This window comes from Salminus brasiliensis, chromosome 11 (genome assembly GCF_030463535.1).
Source record: "Salminus brasiliensis chromosome 11, fSalBra1.hap2, whole genome shotgun sequence".
In the NCBI taxonomy this organism is placed as follows: Eukaryota; Metazoa; Chordata; class Actinopteri; order Characiformes; family Bryconidae; genus Salminus; species Salminus brasiliensis.
In genome coordinates this window covers 10,432,474-10,453,596 of record NC_132888.1, presented here as the reverse complement: position 1 = coordinate 10,453,596, position 21,123 = coordinate 10,432,474, and the positions used below count along the sequence as shown (strand labels likewise).

At 40.9% G+C, this 21,123-nt stretch overlaps 1 long non-coding RNA gene across 1 annotated transcript; it reads left to right on the top strand.

Annotated features, from left to right (window-relative positions):
* The first annotated feature begins 306 nt into the window (after positions 1–306).
* On the top strand, positions 307–17,287 carry LOC140565769 (uncharacterized). Its single transcript, XR_011980612.1, has 4 exons — positions 307–352; positions 14,921–15,047; positions 15,309–15,458; positions 16,998–17,287. It is a non-coding gene; the product is annotated as an uncharacterized lncRNA (long non-coding RNA).
* The last annotated feature ends 3,836 nt before the right edge of the window (positions 17,288–21,123 follow it).

Below are 21,123 nucleotides of genomic sequence, written 5' to 3'. Positions count from 1 at the left end.
GTCTGGAGAATAACGTAAAATGGCCAGGTCGGGCCATCCTATCAAGTTCAGCCCAAGAGCAGACTGCAAAATGCATCTCCAAGTCTCCAGTGATGCCAAAATGTAATTACTGGACCTACAGGACCTACACTATTAATATATGGAGAAAATAAGCAATACATAATCTGCCATAGTATGTGTTCATTGTAATTGGCATGATACACCTCATAAAAAATGAAGTAAATAAAAATAACACAATTTTACATTCTTACTTTAATTATTAATTAATACTTCTGTTGTTTTAGGATGAGCGTCCACTGTACATCAGCTCCAAGCAGTGCAGGAGAGAAATCTTGAATGGTTCTAACTGCAGGTGAAGTATGCCTTTCCTGTCTTTCTTCCATCTGCACTCCTGCTCTCCTTCTGTTTTTCAACACCAAACACTTCAGCAACACTGCATCTTAACTCCTCCCACTGTTTTGGCTGCCAGCTGAATCTGCAAAGGCGCCAGTGTGTTTACAGGGTTTTCACTGAGTTAATGCCACACCAGCTCTCTCTCTTGGGTGTCTCAGCAGCCTCCTTCATGTCTTCATTTGTGTACTCACATGCAGTAAGGTTGCTTGTGAGCATCTAAAAAGATTGTTTGATCAATCAATAGCCTTATACCTTGCTGGGCTGATCATGTGTTTCCACATTACTATAATAAATACAATTTCAGCTAATCATGAGGTATAGATATATAAAAGCACCTAAAAAAGGCATTTTAATCCATGTATCTTTCAAGTAGCTGTGTTTTGGCTAGAGGAAATGCTAAACAACATGATAATAAATTTCAAAGTACAAAGGATTGGCTCTCAAATTCTCCTCAGTGCTGTCAGTTAATGTATGGGTTTGTTCATATTCACCACCAGCACACTTAATAATGCATTAATCAGCCATACCAGGTACTGCATGATACAACATATGGGCAAAAGTATTGGGACTCCTGCTCATTCATTGTTTCTTAAGAGCGTTAGTGAGGTCAGGATGTTGGTGGAAGATCACCACCCCATTTCATCCATAACTTCACAACTCATCCCAGAAGTACTGGATGGAGCACCATCCATCATTCCAGAGAACACAGATCCACTGCTCCACAGCTCAATGCTGTGGAGGGGAGTTATACCATAACCCTATAGCCCTTGTCTGACATTAGGCATTACACCAATAGGTTCATGTTTATTTGAACCTATTTATGATGTGTCTAAATAACACAGCACTAAATTTCGTACTGTACTTTTGTGGTGCATAATGCTTTCACGGTATGTGAGATAACGGGCCATAGGATTAATTTGAAATGGTATACTGAATGAACTCTTATACTGCCCCGAAAATAAAAGACAAAGTAACTGTGCATTTGGATTTGGTGTTGGATTTGGTACTGTCTGCTCTGTGCTCTGTTCAGTGGAGATCAGCCTTCTTTCTATGTGGAGGTGCAGCAGTGAAACAAATGTTGTATCCCTTTCTACTGTGCTTTATTGAGCCACGACATCTGTGATTAGCTCAAGATGTGTTCACCTTCTAATGATGTACAAATTTGGTATGTATTCCGCCATTAACATTTCATGTCCCAATAAGTCAGCAGTAGCGATGGGGAGTAATTGCTGTGGTAATTGAATTTGCTTGGGTAGTTTAACATCATTTGTCCATCATGGCGATGGCACAAGACCGCTCAGGAGAGTCTCTTAATAATCAAATTGTAATTACAGTCGCATGTTCATATGTCTCAGCCTGGCCTATTGTGCAGAAAGCAAGGGAATGGTATTGTCTTATGATGTTATATGGAAAGATAATAATGGGTATGTATTTGTATGTATGTCATTTTTTTAGATGGAGGGAGTTTGATGAAAGTACACTGGGACCATTTAGAAACATATGTGTGTAGAGCATAAAGATATTGTTTTAAACCACAGTGTCTTTGAAAAATGATTGAGATATTTTAAGAAAATGATACCATTTGTTATTTGAATTTAATAAATAATTCACAGGAGGGAATGGGTTTAGGATCTCTCTATTACATACTTTCCTTTCTCTCTCAATAATGCATGAACACAGTTTGGAAGGTATTGAGGATTTGGTCGAATTTTGCAGGATTTATCTAGGTATGCACATTAACTGTAATGCTACCTGATAGATCATTCTATTCCAAAGCAAAGCACATATGGAGTTCTCATACAGTCAAAGCTGCCGAGGCAGACGGCAACATATAGAACTGTCTGGAACTGCTTTGCACTAGTAAATGGGGCCATACTGTGAAGTGTACACCAATCAGCCATAACATTAATACCCCCTTGCTTAATATTGAGAAGGTCCTTTTCATGCCACTAAAACACTTCTGGCCTGTCGAGGCATGGACTCCACAAGACTGCTTGTGGGGCAGTGGCTGCTCAGCAGTTAGATCACCGGAACATTGATAATTACAGTTGTGGGTTCGATACCTGGGCTCGGCAAGCTGCAACTGTTGGACCCTTGAGCAAGGCCCTTCACCCTCTCTGCTCACGTGAGCATATGTGCTGACTTTCACTGTGTGTGTTTGATGACATGTGTGTATGTGTGTGTTCACTGCATGGATGGATTAAAGGTGGAGGCTGAATTCCATCTGTGTTTAACACCAATATGGTAAATATGGTTGTCTTGTCTTGTGATATCTGGCCCCAAGACGAACATTAGCAGCGGAGTCCTGGAGGTTATGAGGTGGGGCCTCCATGAGCATCAGGGAGTCTTTGGGGCCCATAACCCTGTCGCCAGTTTATTGGTTGTGCTTCCTTGGAGCAATTTTGGTAGGTACCGACCACTGCGTACCAGGAACACCCCTTAAGACCCTTAAGATGTTTTGCTGATGTTCTGACCCAGTCGTTTAGCCACCAATATTTCTTCCACCACAGATTCTTATACTTTTTTTATACTTATACCATTTTAACTGCTTCCAATACACCATCTTCGAGTAATGGCCATTCATGTTCTACATAATATGTATATCCCACTTATATATCACTTCACATGGAAGTGTTTTAATATAAGGCTGAAACCTGGTCAACCAGTATAAATGTAGGCCTATAAGCTTTACGTTGACCTAATTCCTTCATTTTCTCAGTAGTTAATAAGTGTACTGTATTTGTTTAGCTAATGATGACACGTCTTCGAGGTGTCAAGCTCAGTGACATTTAGGGTTGTCACTTCTTAGGTCACCGGTATGAATTTAGCTTAATTGACTTCCTGTCTTCCTTCTCACTCATTTTCTTTCATTGTTCCATGACTTCTTAGGCCAGCCTATCCAATCTCCTGACTTCTTATAATCGTACAATCATTGCATTTGCCAGGCACATGACCTTAACAAAGACATAAATATTTGATCAGCTTAATGAGCAACCAAATAATGGACGATTGCTTTTTAATTATGACGCTGGAGGATCTTGTTGATGAGGGATGTAGGCCCTGAGTCAGCCTGGCTCCCTGGTTTTATTTGCACCTCGGGTGATTACCAGGAAGAAGGTGAGAAGATTTGACACTTTGCAGATAGATTAATTTACTGCTGCAGCCGGACCAGGGGGTGATAATGAGGTCGAGGATTAAAAGCAGGCGATCAGTCCGCCAGTGGCAATGTGAAGCCTTGTTAAAGTACACTGTTCCTCTTGTCACTGATCTCCCGTGTAATTATAGGCTAATCTCTACCTCGGAGATGTGTCAAGGAAGGGGGAAAAAAAAAAAACACTCAGAGAAAAAGACTTTCAGTTGTCTTTGTTTGTTTGAACTCTGCTGTTACACTTAGTATTTTTAGTGAGCTTAAGCCTATCGTTGTCAGTTGTTGAGGTGGATTCACAGGTATACCATTCTGGTGAACATCCAGCTGACTGTTGACATGCATTCACACTTCCTTCTGTCATGTTCTTCTGGTACTGTGAAATCTACCGTAACATTAATATATAATGCAGTTAATAGAGTAGCCAATAACACTTCTGTGGCTTGTATACTCTTTAGCCATTTACAGCCAATGAGTCTTCAGTTATTTTAGAACTGATTATAGCTGTTTCCTAGCTCCGGAGTGGTGTAGACGTCCAAGCGCTGACCCTATTGTTGGGAAATTGCCAGTTTGATCCCCAGTAATGGCTGGGAGTCCAAAGAAGGACAATAGGCCTCAATCTCTCTGGGACAGTAGGATAGCCCTCCATCTCCACCCATCACTCAGGGTGATGCTAGTCAGTGCTGACATCTGTTAGTTAATGTATTAGAACTGGCAGTTAGTGTTCTCCTTAAAGAATGTTTAGCTGTTCAGTGATGTTGTGTTAGTGGCAGATCGAAAAGATGTGGTGGAGCGTCATGTGACCCTTTGGTGGGGAAATTCTGCTACTGACTGGAAATTGGATATCATAAAGAATCATATTCATTGCTATATAAAACTCTTTTACTTGCAAGAATTCACTCTAATGGGTCCCTTAGAGCCATATGTTCAGGTCAAGAACCAATTAGGAACTATTTGTTTCAAGACCATCTATGGAGGTTCTTCGATTTTGAAGAGGGTTCTTCAGACTTGAACATCTCCTTTGCAAAAATAACCATTGGAAGGTTCTTTAGGGAGGTGGTTCTCGTGTGACATTATTTTTTAGGCACCTTTCTTTTTCAGAGAGTAACAGCAGCTGCTGTCTGTTTTTCCTCATTATCATGTCAGTCGTAGTTAAATTGAAGTATATGTTGCTACTATCAGTGGTATGATGCTGACAAAAGAGTAGTACTTAAATTCTCCCAGGCTATCTTTGAAGCAGTTAAGCACTGAGCACAGTCACCACTTAATGGCGACACGCGCAGCCCGAGGCGTTCCCCCTTAAATTATTCCCTATTTAACCTTTCCCTGAGTCGCAGGGTGGCTGAGCTGGAGCGGAGCATTTAGCATAATGAGGCTGCTCATCAAAAGGCCATTGCACAAGCAGAGTCCATTTGACCCACTGCTTACACATCGTACACTCACATACACACACACACATACACACTCTCTCACATGCAAGCTATTCCACTAGGGGCCCTGGGCACAACCGGCACGCACACTGCTTCTCATTTCAGATGAAATCGTTGGTCTAACCAGCATGTCATCTATAATTAATGGCCACTTCTGAGTGTAATTTATTGAGATCTCACCTGTGGCCCTGTGCCCCCATCCCTCTCTCCCCCACCTCTTCACATTTACACCCCATTCAGGCCTTAAACAACGCTCAGTGCCTACTCATGCTTTATAGTATTGTAAATGGCAAAATTTGCCTGCCTAGGGCCCCCATTAGCCAGGGGCCACATGAAAATACAGAATAGTATACTGTATGTGCTGATGTTAAATAACCTGTTAAGAAAATAAATAAATATATATATATATATATATATATATATAGTGAAAATATCCACCTTTGCACCTTTGGCTCACCTTTGGATGAGCGAGACCAGAGAGATGTTGTGCCATGGGTTGCATTAGATGACTGAAGATGTTCATTTTAGAGGTACAGTGGATTTGTCTGTACCACTCACCAGAGTTGCTGTTCCCCATCTGAAAACATGTCTGAGGTCAACTGTTTCACAGGGAAGGCTGTGTGTTGGGCATGAAATCAGGAAATTGTTGGATAAGGAGTATTTGATTAGGCTCAGTGAAGCAGAATCTTGCAGGATCAAGTTCTGGTGAATGTTACCCCCTGCACTCGGCCTGCTGTTTCAAAGTGTAAAGCAAAGATTTAAGAGTCTGACTTACGACACAAGGGGACCTATTTTAGCGGTCTTAGGTGACCAATCAACCGCACAGCTTGATGAACGACGGGTCAAAGTCTCTTAATCATGGGTGTGTTTTGGAGGTCACGTGTAATAAACTAATCAGTGTGTCACTTGCCTTTCCCTTTAAGATCCAAGGTGACTTTGGTGGATTGCTATTTTAGTGGTGAAGTTGGGCATGTTGGGCATGTGCCTGTGTTGACAATTCACTGCCAAGATAGCAATGAATATCCAAACACACCTCATTTCGAGACTACCATGCCCATCGGCATAGATATTTTCACTAGCACCATTGCTATTTAAACGACGCAGGCAGAAGCCGTGAAAATAGACTATTGGTGGGGGGTAAAATAGCAAAAAGAGCATTGCGATGCGCCTTGTGCAGGGTGTAAGACAGGGCCCATGGTCTACGTGAATGAGTTCAAAAATGCATGTATCCGGTAGGGGGGCATTCATGTCTTTAGCCTAGGGTCTCAAAATCACTAAATCTACCAATGGTCAATGGATAAAGAGCATGTTTAGCACAATGGTGCACATGTAATTATATTTATATTAAGGTCATATATTTTGCTTTTATTAAATGAGGTCAGAACACTGTAGTGGAAAACACCGCTGTTTGCCATGTGGCAAGCTGGCATTCAATTCCCTTCCCATTCTAGATGTCTGAAGGTATTACTGTCACTGCTGTACTATTTAATTTTATATTTACTTACCAAATTAGTTACGTAGTGTTTACATACACATGCAAATATTTAATGTACATGCTACATCGACAAGTTAGAGTCTACACTTGAGAGAATGTCACCCAGCTTATAACTAATAGCATGTTGTGTCAAATGTAACCACTACAGGTTACACCAATTAACGTCTTTCTGTGCCTGAATATTATGTATCTGAATATTATACCCTACTCTGTGCTGTTAATGTTTGAATATAAGACAACGATCATAGCGTAAGCAAAGTTAAACGAGGTCTATGACAGCAAAGACTTACCAACAGTGGATTCTTGAGAGGCGATGATGCTACAGGCTAATCTCAGCGCAGTCTTAACGTAGGCTTGTCCCTTGGTATGGCCTGTGTGAGTTAGAGTTAGAGACATCCAGTAGCTCCAGTTGAGGCCTCTATCCCCTGTTGAGCTTCAGCCCCTGCTGCGTGCTCCCCCTTCTCTTCTCGCTGCCTCTTTGGTAGCAGTAGCCCCATGTAGAGCCAGTGGCTCCTGCAGGGCTGCCAGCTGTCAGCGAGCCTATCCTTTACACTCTCCAGCCATCAATACTCTCCCTGTGCTGGGAGGTGCTGCTGTACACCTTCAGCACTTTCCCCGCAAAATAATTTAGTTTGAAGTGTCTGTTACAGTTGTAAGGTGCTGGGGGAAGCAGAACGCTGAAGTGGATGAACTCGTGAAGACGTATCATCAGTGTCATTTTAAAATCTCGTATACCTGTTTTGTTTTTTCCTTTTTATCATATTTTTTACGGAAAAAAGGTCCCAATAGCAACAGCCCACAGAGCTAAACTGGGCGTGTATTGAGTTAAAAAAAAAATATATATATATACGTTTTTACTTATTTTACTTCAGGGCCCTTCCTCCCTCTAGACTGTCTCTCTCTCTCTCTCAGTTCACTCTGCTTGCACTTCTGTCATGTTATACAAAGCAGTGCATTGGAGCATCGCGGAAAGAAGCGCTTATGTCAATGTGGTATTTATCACCTTTGATAAAGAAGAAATTAGTGTGAAAATAAGGTCGTAGATCACAGAGGGTTAGATTAGATGTCAAGGGTAAAAATCAATGACTGGAGCGCCACTTGCTGTCCTTACACATGGGACAAGCCAGCGAAAGGCAAAGTTGCCTCAGGTTGACCAGGCTACTGTGAAACTTCTACTCTGAACCCATTATTAAATGCCACTTCGACTATGTGAATAGACTGTCAAACTCATCCAATGATGAAAAACTGCTTACCACTTATGCTACTCTCCTTTTAGAGTGTATTATGAAGTGCAAGTTGTGGTATTGATGGTGTCAGGGGAAAAAAACTTAAAAGCTCCAGAACAAGGAGAAAAGGTTCCTACATTAAAATGCAAGTTAATATATAAGTAACAATATATAGCTTTAAAAGTTCTCATTATACACAGCATACACACTGAGACTATTTTAAAAATGTATATTTTTCATTTATTCCTGAAAATGAAAAACATGTTTGAAAAAATGAACAAAAGCCATAATAAAAGCTCTTAGCCTGGTAATCATAAGTAATACAATGCAATGATTATTTTTTGGTTTACCAGTAATTATTTGCAGTATTAATTATAATGAGATTAATTATATTTATGTACACTAATGTTGGTTTGTGCTGTGCAGACCGACCTAAGGCAGATGGGTTTCTCGGACTGAGTCGTGGTTTCTCTCTTCCTTTTAGTATACTTGAGTTTTTCCTTGCCACTGTTGCTGCTTGCTCATAAGAGGCGTGGACCTGGATCTCTGTAAAGTGCTTTGTGACAATATTTGTTGTGAAAGGTGCTATATAAATAACATTTTTAATTGAATTAAATGAATGAATCTGTCCATGTGTTTGAGGCAGACTGCAATTCCATATTATCTTTATAAAAGCTAAGCCAATACTCATCGTCACAGCAGACAGGGGTCAAACCACAGAGGGGCACAGTCAATTCTATGGTCATAAATGAACCAACAAAGCAAGGGCTGCCCAAGAAGCCCAACCACAAATAGAAACGCAACTTCTTCACATCTAGGCATACTCAGGCAGGTGTCTTTGTACCATGAGCTAATGAACTTGACTTAAGTCAATTGTGCCTCCTGATCTGGATCTGTAGTGTTAGGAGTCTTGCCCAAGGACTCTTATTGGTGTAGCGCAGCACAGTCACCCAGCCCAGGAATCAAACCCCAGTCTCCCACATGGTGTGGTAGCTCAGTGGCAGGTAGTGGTATTATCTGTTGCGCCACACCAACCACTTACAATGTTCTTGGTTTAAGAATGAGATCTTTGTCTGGAACTGGGTCAGGAATGGAGGTGGATCCAATACAAGGCTCAGATATATTCGCTGTGTGAGGATCAGAGTTCACATGGGGAACTTACACAGGAAGATTTACAGGCCAGGGTACAAGAAATAGAACTGGTATGGGAGGGTCCATTACTCAGGGCACAGGAACTAAAATCACCTAAAGACAGGAACTAGAGTATCCCGGGTAGCCAGCTCAGAGAGTATGGCCTGAAGTAACCCAGGTGGTTGAAACTGGCATGTTCTGGGGAACTGGAACTGGTGCATCCACAAAAACACCCATCCTGCAGGTTCCAGTGAAGCTACCTCAGTTATTTGAATTACATTTAACAAATGAATTAAGCAGCTGATCTAAAGCCTGGCTGAGTTGTGCAGAAATCACCATTATGTACATGGCTTAAATGTGAAATAAGGTAAAAAAACACTTTATAGCCTTTGTACAGCAAGGCCAGATTACTTAGTCTTATCTCTTGAAGCTTCAGTGTTCAGAGGATTTGAGGCTTTTGCACAGATTGGTCCATTTGTGAAGAAATGTCCACACAGTAAAAAGGTCAGACATAGAATTACAAAGTTTTTTTATGACAGCAATGCTATGCTTAATGTTCTCCTAGGTCAGCTGTATTACTGTCACTAAGCTGACATATACTGTACCACCTCTGACTGAGCTAACTGTCCATCCCTGGGAACATCAGATTGTATTTAGCTCCAGGGCTCTCCTCTGTGGATCTGAGCTGTTACCCTGTCCATCACCCCCTGTGTGTGTAGAGCATGGTAGGGGAAGGGAACAGATGGGAATCCGATTGAAGAGATTGGTCGCTTCTAATTACCTAATGAGCAAAAGGATCAGCTTGATTTGTCTCTTTGGTGCTCTTGTTAGGTTAAGTGGAGAAAATCGACTGAGGGGCCAGACTGCCATCTTGGCTCACTCACTCCTCCTAGAACTCTTCAACTTCAACTTCACGGCCAAATGTGTATACAGTGGTGGAGAAACAGAACTTTGATTTATCTGCACTGGTTTTGTATGCTCTGGTATCCAACATATCATATACTCTACTTGGAATATGATCTTAAGCTAATAGCTATGTTGTAGTAAATCCTCACCCATAGTTTTTGAAGACTAGCAGAAAGCTTCTCTTGGACGTGGAAAAAAAAATGGTCATGACTGACACCTTGCAACATACATGTTTTCAAGATTAAAGCCAAAATGATATCATCAGTAGTCTTCAAAATAAAGGTACCAAATGGGTTCCAAACTCTAGTAAGTTTTTAAGAGTTTTTTAGTTAGTGGAATGGTTAAAAATAGATAGATAATGTATGTATGTATATAGCAATGAAAACTTTAAAACACCTTTTGGTTCTTTAAAGAACCTTTCAAAAATGGTTCTATATAGTACCATAAGGGGTTCCACTGTTGTTACCAATTACCAAATTACATTAGGTTTCCTTCAAAACCTAAATTAATGACACTTTAGGAAGAACATCCTCATAATGTTAGGACTTTAAACCACCCACCCATCCATCCATCATCTTATCCGCATCTTCCTGGTCAGGGTTGTGATGGGTCTGGAATCTATCTGGAACGATTGGGTGGAAGACAGGAATAGAGATGGACAGAGCGCTAGTCCTTCACAATTGAAGCTCTTTTAACTGTGCATGTTATCTCCAGAATCAATAGTCCAGAAAAAAACATCTGCATGCTTTTCTTGATGAATTTGTCTACAGATCTGGTGACTGCTGGTGCAAATCTTTTTGGAAACGTGAGAGCACGAGAGACAAGAGAGTACGAGAGAGAGTTCACATGAATTCAGGTTTCCATACAGCAGTTCACAGTTCACTGCCTGAGGCGTCCTGCAATGAACCTACTCCACAGTTACATGCAGTACATACTGTAGATTATGCCTCATCCTGGTTTAAATTTCTTGATGTTCTTCATAGAAAAGTCTTTCATATCTGACGTTAGATACAGATATGTGTTGTCTAAAGACAACAGGCCTTCCATTTCTGAATTCAGGTCGCCAACTTGAGGTCTGTGCCCCAGTGTGATGAATAGGGGAATACAAACTAGCACCAGTAAGCACAAAAGAATCATTGGTGTAGGACTGGAAATTAATCTCATGGTGTGTTTTTTTTTATTATTTCTTGCTCCTCGTGCTGTAGGGAGGACAGATTGAGAGGAGGGTCTCTGAGGCTACCCCCAGCAGCTGTTCTAATTCATGTTTGTGGGATGTGTGTTCATGTAATTCGTGTCTGAGAGTGTGTTGATGTGCATAGACGCCGCTCCCAGCGTGAGGGCTGAGTTTTTCGTCGTCTCAGTGTGACCCCCCCTACCTATTGACCATGTTGCACATTATAAATCAAAGGCGGCCGTGGCGCTCCTGCAAGTGGCTAATGAAGGCTCATTTTTAACATCGCTAAATGGTCCTGACAAAAACTCTAATGAGGAAATCAATAATTTAGCGATTGTTGCTCTGCTTATACTAATACATCCCACTTGTTGGGTTGGAATCCAGTGAAGGAGAGGCCATTTTTTACTGTTCCGTTTCTGCACGTCAGCATCTTTTATTTATTTATTTTTTCCTTTTGTGGGACTTTAGATTAATTTTCCGCAGTAGTTTGTGACTGATGGTTTGCCAATTTTATAAATCAAAAAGTGGTTACATATACTAAAAAAGTAAATAGGCTTATGAGCATAACTGATCCATTCTAAGTGAAAGAAGATACTGAGGTGGTCACTTCCTTCCTAGTTTGCTGATATATCCAGTAGATTGATGTTGAGTCAATTTCTTGTGTTTGTTCCTTTGTGAAGTCTCTGAGACACTATGTTGGGCTCTAGGTAAACCACCCTGCCTGATTCATTGCTCCTAATCCCATAATGAGCTTGTGACAGAGCCTCAGGGGATCACCTCAGCTAAATGCTCTTGGTCCTGGTCTCATTATCTTCCATCTCAACACTTAAATATAATGGGTTCAAAAATGAAACCATACAAGATCCACAAATAGGTACCTAGAGAACCTTTCAATGTATGTCCTTTTTTAAATAGAGAGATCTTCTCATAATGTAAGGGTTCTATGCATTATGAGTATGCGGTCCTTCATAGCCATTCAGGAACCTTTGTTTTTATGGGTAGCATCAGTTTCTCTCAGCTGATTCTTTGCATTAATGGCTAAACCTCAGAGCGGTGTAAATGTACATTACAGAAATGCAAACAGATGGTGGCTCTGTGCTATGAAGGTCACTGTCCATGATCCTGGCCCCAAAGAGGGCACGTGCTGTGCGAAGACGGGGGTCCGTCTCCACAGCCTACCCTTAATTGAAGGGGCAGTTACATTACCCTCTTTAGCCCCTAGCTGGGCTCAGGAGCAGGAGCGGTCTGTGCCACATGCTTTAGTCAGCCGCTTTGAATCTTGCTGGCCGTCTGCCACATTTATGCTTGTGTACTGGAAAGCTCAGAAAAGGACAAAGCTGAGAATCCTGAGAATAAGCAACAACGTTACAATTGACAGCTGTTAATTGTAGTTTCTCAGAATCATTATTGCCCTATTTGCGGTTGCTTTGCGATTATGCAGTTTTAGCTTGTAACTGGTGATGTTTGGAAATAAAGGTTTAAACACTTTTCCTGCATTATTTTCCACCTTGCATTTTCAATACTGTGAGCAAGCTTTGCTAGATGATAGTCATTTGATTTAATCCCAAATTTCACTATAAGCCTTTATAAAGGTTCAGTACCAGGCAGTACCAAAGGCTGTTCGTCAGTTTCAATGTAATTCTGCCTCAGCAAATGACAATTGATTCTTTCTTAAAAGGGTCATATAGGTTTGTCAGTGGTCACTGAAGTCTTGTGTCTTACAGCCTAATAAGCACTAATGACCGCTTCCACCACTGCTGCTCATGTGCATAGCATGAGAGAGCAGTAATGGCTTTGAGCCTTTGAGGGGAAGAAATCAAACTTGGTTTTCGAGCTGAATCCTTGGTTTGGTGTCCGAAGTTTGCTTATGTAATTGTGCAGTAGATAGATGGATAGGTAGGTAGGTAGGTAGGTAGGTAGATGGATGGCTGAATGGATGGATGGACGGACGGATGGACAGATGGACGGAAGAATGGGAAGACAGATAAATAGATACGTTGTTGATCCTGAAGGAAATTTAGCATCCAGCAGCATAATATAATTAGCCCACTAAAGGAACAGGTACAGACAGGATTATCTTGAAACAGATACAAGTGACCCACAAGGCTAAGATTTCGACTTCCAGTATGTGTTACAGAAGTTTGGACTCCAAATATATCTGAAACAAATGAGGGACATGTAGTACATTTAGTACATTTAATATATTTCCGCGAATTTCTTTGCAGACTGCAAATATAAGGAACATCTTGAACCATCTACTGTTCCCTGATGTTTAAGGAGTTACGAATGCCTACTAGACAATGTAGCAATGGTACTCACATTTTTGCATTAATGTTATAACCCCCTGCATCTAGGGTGGGCTCAACACGTAGCATTTTATGTTTGCACCACTGAAGACAGGAGAAAAGCTTCAATTTGGGGGGAAAAAGCCACTTTCACAACAGAAACTAAAGCCACCATAATAATCACTGGGAAAAAGTCAAACCAGGGATTCCAGGGGAGGGAAAAGGTACATGTACATGTAACTGCTAATTATCAGACTACCATTTATTATAACTATAAGTGGGTTACGAAATTGTCTGTCATCACATTTTTTGGTGCCGTAAATGGACATAAATCGAGTAGCCATTCCCAATACAGTCATTTGTGTGTAAATCAGTCTGACGTTTTACGGATGTCATGTAGAAGAAGAACATTACTCCACCTCCCCATGTAAAACCAATCCCCTGCAGATAGGGCTTATTTAGGGTGCATATTTATAAGTTGGTTTGGTTTTAACATGAGAAGTAAGATCAACCTGAAAACTTTACAGCTCCTCCTTAAGTTTTTTTTTTTTAATTTTCCAAGTATGCAACTCTTAATAGCTACAACACAACATTCTCTCCTGAAGACCCAAGACTGGAATAACTCTTCCGTATATAACGTCTTCTCCGTACAGCACATTTACGTATATTGGCAATAATTATACACTCGCCATTCTGGAGAACGTTATCAGAGTGAATTAACACTGTCTTTTGTTACCAAGTCTTGATGCAGAGCCCCAGGTAATTATGTGTGAATGACCCGCTGGGTGTGATATTGAGTGATAATGAAGATGGGCCTTCATCCATCCATCTCTTCCTCCTCCTCTTGTCAGAGAGGTCTGCACACTCCGGACCTCCATTACTTAACGGTTGGGGGCTTGCGGGACTCTGGCTGTGAGCAGGCATCCCAGCTGACCTCTCTGACCTCTGGAGCTCAGTTTACATTAGCAACTGATCAAAGATCAAAATTCTCCAGTGTGGATCATTAATCACTTGGAGAGAACTCTTTCTGTGGGGATGTAGGAGAAATTCTTTCAGAAGTTATAAAAATTGTCATAGCTTGGCTCTTGGATTCTTTCTCCAGTAGATAGTTTGATTCTTAGTCATATGTGTATTCCATTATGTCCATTGGTTTCTATGTCAATACAATTACAATTACAGACCCTCAAATGTGTTATAGATGGAGGAAAATAGAGTTTGAAGAACCTTCATCTGATGTAAAGATTCTTGACTAGCTGAAAGGTTTTTCTGTGCTACCATTTGTAGCATCTTTATTTTTAAGTTTGTTGGCATTTCCTAATACAGCAGACTGGTATTCTCAATGATTTTTTGAGCTTGGACACCACCAAACCATGCTGACCTCCAGCCCTACAGGACCAGTTAAAGATGTCCAAGAGTTGAAGGACACTATCATACAGTGTCAGAAACTACACATGCACGTGTATTTGAGTTTGCCTAATAATGTAGTGTGGTTTCAGCTGAGTGTGATATGTGATGACTGAAGCAGTCAATATCCAAGATGCTACCTGTAGGATATAAGTTGTTATTACATATTATCTCTATCAGCCTCAGAGCTTCAGTGCTAAACTAGATACTAGAAGTCCACACAAATGAGTGGTCCATATGCTCTACAAGATATTTATCCTTGTGAAATGCCATGATGTCTGTGTACATTTTACCAGTGTCTCCTGACAGGGCTTTGCTGTAACATTCTCAGTTTGAATAGCAGCCTTCAGGGGGAGAGCATGCCATGAGGAGGGATTCTTCAACCATGGAAGAGGAGCACCAGGGCTAGAAGACTACAGGCATGGACTAGTTCCAATTGTCCATGTTTGCATTCTGAGGTAAATATATCAACTGCTTATATTACAAGTTCATAAATCTATTGTTGTCAAAAATGAAGTAAAATCTGAATGAGATTTGAGTTGTTTCAGAGGAAAGTTTTTGCCCCTCTGCATGATTAGGCAAAGGCAACTTTAGCAAAACTTTTCTTTTTGTGATTAATATTTCACCAATGACACATTGAATCAGAGCGCAGGCCTTTTGTTTGGAATGAGGGCCCAGGTTCATGTCACTGTTTGACATTGTCACTCGCTCTTTAATAGCGTGCGCAGACACCAGTAGACAGCAGTGTCTAACACGAGCAGACTGAGACGCTGCACTCCTTATACAGTGTGACTTCATCGGCTGCAAGGCTCCAGCATGCATGAATTACAGACCCAGCCAAGGAACAACCTTATTTTAAAGCGGTTGTGGTAAGTTGGTTTTAAAAATGTACGTTAAATTTGGTTGTGGGTCCTTATTACAATTCCTTAAAGTCATCTAGAGATGACCATAATGACCATAGTAGTAACGTGTACATATTTCATCATTTCAGTATTTAAAGAAACTGTTTGGTGAAAGATCAACAGACGTACAACCAAATGTGTAGATAAAGTCATTCAGAGTGTTTTTAATACACTATATCGACAAAAGTATTGGGACACCTACTCATTAATCAGTTCTTCCAAAATCAAGGAATGAGTTTATCCTGCTTTTGTTGGAGTAACTGTCTCTACTGTCCAGGGAAGGCTTTCTACTAGAGTTTGGAGCATTGCTGTCAAAAAAGATCAGGATGTTGGATGGTCACCACTCCACCTCATTTCCCAACTCAAAGTATTGGATTGAGCACCATCATTCCAGAGATCACAGTTCCACTGCTCCATAGCTCAATGTTGGGGGGCTTAATACCCCTCTAGCCCACACCCGGCATTAGGCAGTAGGTTCTTGCTAATCTGACTAGAGAGTCTTATCCTCCTGGGAGTACATTTCTACAGGGAGTAGACAAGCTGTTTGTACATTTGCACATCAGTGTCAGCAATAGGTGCAACTTAATGTTCTGTGCATTAATTAGAAGGGGTGTCCAGAAATATTTGGACAGTAGTGTATTATTTGAATTGAATAGATATTGTTCAATTGCTTGTTTACCACATGAAGTTATTGTGTTTGGACTGATAAGTCATTTTACATTGCTTTTTTTGCTGAACTCCCTTTAAATGGTTCCTAAGGCAGGGGTGCTTCCAGGGATTTTGGCCCCCATGAAAATATATTACACTGAGCCCCACAACTCAATCAATTCTGCCAAACAACTCAATTAATACATTTCAGAGGGCCCCATAGACCCTTAGAATCATCCCCTCCATACAGCGCCAGAATTCCCAGATTCTCAGATACCTTACAAAGGTTTTTATCAGTTGCGTAATTCAAAAATGGATATTGCACACACAGTACACACAGGACTTGACTGACGCAGACCAAAAACTGTTCCTCATAATGGCTGTAAAGACATTCCAGGAGTCTAAAGTCTTAAAGTTAGGCTTATCTGAGTTTAATAAAACTTGCTAGTTTTGTAGTTATAGTACAAACCTACAGAAACCTCAAATGCTAAGTGTTTGGCAGATTTTTGCTGACCTCTTCCTTTAGATGGTTGGTAGATAAAAATTAGCCCATCACAGGATGTAATTTTGCAGAAATAGACTCTAATAAAACTCACGAAACAAGCTAAACATCTCCACTCCACAATGTAGACAGATGTCTCATATTATTAACCCAAATCTGTCAAGCAGTAAACCACTGAAGTGATCCGAGTCGTTATTACTTTTCCAATAAACACATCACTCTTACTGTAAGGTTAAGCTCTCACTGTCTCTAAAGAACCATTAATGAAGGACTCTGTTTGATGACCTATGAACATGATAGTGTGTTGTCATTTTTGTTAGAGGAAAAGAAACGTACCATGAGTGCTTTGTTTGCAGGAACTCTTCAGGGCTTACACCAGGGGAGCGCTTTGACTCATAATACTAGACTGGAGTGGGAGAAGACATGGCTGAGCCAGGGAAAGCTCCTCAGAACATCAGCGCCAGAGTCCCTCGTGAGAAATCACCTGCTTTAAAGGGACTGTCAGGGAAAATGGGCTTTTTAAAGACTTCTTTAGAAGTGAAAGTATTGTATTTTTCAGTGCAAGACTTCTACTGTGTTGGTTTTCCCAGGAGCAGTTCTTATTTGGTTAGAGACTGAATGAGGTTTGACCCTTTAAGAATGAAAGAGAACACATTGTTTAGATATTTGCATCTCCTGATATCATACCAACCAGAAGCACTCAAAACTGTTGGTGCCCAATGCAAATTAGTTAGAACTGAAAATCACTGTATAGCTAATTAATTTTAATGTAATTGCAGAATTTAATTACATTTAATAGTCAGCCTACAGCTAATCTAAAGTGACAACAACCAAGGACTAAAACCTTGTATCTCCAAATTGGCAACTTTACAGGATAATGAGAAAACCTTCTTAACTTTTAATGGAAGTCAGTGTAAAATGATTTTATTTCTATTGGTCCGTTCATCATAACATTCTGACACAATGTAAAGAATAACTGCCAGATTCACATTGTATCAAAAAATAAAAAAAACAACAAAAATGGAGGTAGATTTATTTTGTAAATACAATAATCTGCAAGATATTAATGGCATTTTTTTAGTTATCGGAGAACAATATTTTATGCCACCTGAAAAGGCTGTCCTTGCAGTTGTGAATTCTCTGTGGAATGTGTGTGTTCAGCATCCCAGTCTATTAAACTCAGTACACTTACCCATATGATCATTTGTATAGTGTCCTAGGATCGATACATTACAGGTTCTAACTCCATAGTAACCCATTCATTAAACCCTCTGCACTGTCCTCCTCAGTTTAAAAGTACCAAATCCATTATCCTCCAGCTCACAGACAGTATGATCCGCGGCCATCCCTGCAGTTCAGCCAGCCCCTCGGCCCGGCACTCTTTAATTTCAGTCAATACAAGTCAAGTGCTGATGAATGCACCCATTTGTATCATGCATGTTCACTGTAATATCCTGCTGCATCCTCCATCTCTGTGCCGTATCAGAACGAGCCGAGGCTAGAGTGTTAGCGGAATCGCCCGGGAAAATGTGCCTGAACTGCTAACCCTCAAAAAGCTCCCAAATAAATCAAAGAAAAGCGTCACCTGCTGATCAATCCAAGTCCTTCCACCGTTCCTCTCCATTTACTCTGCAAAACCGAAAATCGGATCAATTGATTTGGCGTGAAAACGTAAATACAAATCCACACTCGGATCAGGGAAGGCACTTAGCCTCGGGAGTGGTGAAAGCGTTCATCGTTTGTGGTTTGTGGTTGAAGGTGCCCTCAAGGTTAGAGGCCTGGTCTTGTCATATCAGAGGATGGGGTATTAGCAGGTAGTAAAGAGGGAGTGCATTAGCCCCCAAGGCCCTGCTCTCGGCCGGGGTAGAGCCTGACCTTTGTGGAGCTGTTGAGTGGCCCCACTGGTGACGCTAGGAGACAGGCCTCCTCAGGTGGAAGGGAATGGCGGCGGGCTGAATTATTCAACATGGACGCCGAGCATGCTGGGGGGACTGATGTCCCCTGACACACTGTGTGAAAGCCCCTTCACCTCCCACCTATTCTTTCTGCCTCTGTACCAACGTCATCCGCCCTCCAGGCTGTCGCTCCGGGTGTGTCAAAAACACAGTCGGCCAGTTCGATAACACCCTCACCGCTGCTGCTCCCACTTAAAAACAGGCACGGTGACAAGGAAAGACTATTATCAGCAGCATGCAAGTGAAGCAGGCAGCTTTGGTTGGTCAGGCTTGTAAAGTTGATTTCAAAGAGAGGGGCTGTTGTGAAAGGGGGCCGTGTGCATGAAGAAGGGCAGGTATGTGGATGTACCAATGTGTGCCTGGGGAAAAGTGAGCAACAGCTTTGGCAACAGTGATTACACTCTGTATCAGACCAACAACCTAATTACAGCACCTGCTGTAGTTGCATGCCTTTATGTTAATGTAAATATTTGGTAGAGAGGCGTTGATTCACAGCTACTTTTGCATTTAATGTATTTAACAATTAATTTCATCCAAACCATCCTACAGCGGCAGGAAAATGAAGTATTAGGCATCCCATAGTATCATAACAGAGGCCTTGAGTCCTTATAGGTTATTTATATCCTTAAGAGTACTTTGAGTTGTTTATTGATAAATAACTAGTAAGTATTTGACTTTGGTTGGTTGAAAAAACACAGATGTTGTTTAGCAAGCCTATGTACATCCCTGTTATTTTGCCTCAGAATGAAGCACACTGATTTTCCTTTAATGGAGGGCTCATGAAAAAAAGGCCAGTTTATGGCCTCCCAACATCCTCATATTATAGCATAACACCACAGTTTTAACACGATAGCAATAACACAGTAATTATTATAGAGTCTAACTGGAATCTGCAGTCCAATCTGAAGCAATCTGAGGAGACTGTAGCTGGTTAGCTTATAGCCTTCCCTCTACTCGCATATCTGGGTTTGGCTTTCACCCACCAATTCTTGCCAGTACGTTCCCTTCTGATGTGTGTTTAGCTCCAGTTTGGTTAGACAGAGTTAGTCCAGTTTCCAGGGTGGTGAAGAGAATCGATGGTAAAAGCTAGAATCAACTAGTGTTAGCATTTTAGCCTAGCATGGATCTGAGGCTTTTGCTTCATTGTTTTCCAAGTTTGAGCCTAACTTTTATGGGCACTGGCACAGGAAAAGTGTAGTTGCCTACTTGTACTAGAGATTTCACTAGGGGACTAGGGGTTTTGAAATCGGCCCGTTTTCCAGCCCTGTTTTGGATGCTGGATTTTCTGTTGAAGGAGGAGACAGCAGTGTTTGAGGGTCATGATATGTCAGTTCCATGTATCGAACTCTCATTGCTTGACCATGACCAGGAAAATATAGTTTGGCATTATAAGACCTCTTTAACCAGACATACGTATCTCTGTAACAACACAGCCAGTTTAATTTCGACTGAAATTATGAGTCATGAAGCTGATTGGAAATGAAATGTTTATGAATAAAATTGCTTCTGAAAACATTTATTTAACATTGTTTTTAAATTGTTTTTCATACATTTCATTACATTCCTTAATTCACTTTATTAATTAACTTTAACATTAATTCTTGTTCTTTGATGCAAACCTGTAACGTAAGGACAGAAAGGTTCGTTCATTTAATGTTGACATATTTTCGCTTTTCAGGAAATTGAACTTTTGAACTTCTGTGTTTGGGGGGAAGGGGTGACATTATGGTATTGAATGGTAAGGTGGTGCCTCTAAAGATAGAGAGCCAGTTCTCAGTAGCTGGACAGTGTGGAATCCCCTCTCGTGTGCTGCCGTTGTCCATCATTGCTGTCAGGCCTGAGCTTGGGAGCTCTTAGCACTTATGTGAAGAGGCCTTCAAGTCTGACCCTTTTAATGTGCTTGGGCACAGAAGCCACACCACTGTGTACACACACACTCTCGCTCTCTCTTTCTCTCTCTCACACACACACTCTCTCACAGCCCAGCAAGGGCTCCATTCACAACCTGTCTCCATGACGACAGGTGAATATGCATTTGCTCACAGTTGTATTGTGTTGTTGACTGTAGTTGCTTGACAGCAGTAACTAAGAAACATTTGGGCCTTTTATAACAGAAATTATAGATGGATTTACCTGCAGTGTGAGCAATCAGGCAAAATCTAAGAATTGTGAATGCATGTCATGTAATTGAATTGAATATAACTGTGTATGTCATCATAATTACACTGTAAATCTACAGTCATGTGACAGAACTAAGATATTTCTAACATTCAATCATATGCAGATTTGATCTTCATTTGAGCAATATTGATAATATACCAATATCATTACCATTAATGGTATATATAATAACCATTTAATAAAAAAGCAGGTAACACAACTTAATAACAACTTAAAACTTAATACACCCCACCATTTATTATTATTTAAAATGTCTCAAATTAGAATCAGGTGCAGCACATCAGCAGCAGGTGATTAGAAAATAGATCGAGAGGCTTCTCAGGAGTCTGTCGTATTTAAAACTCAG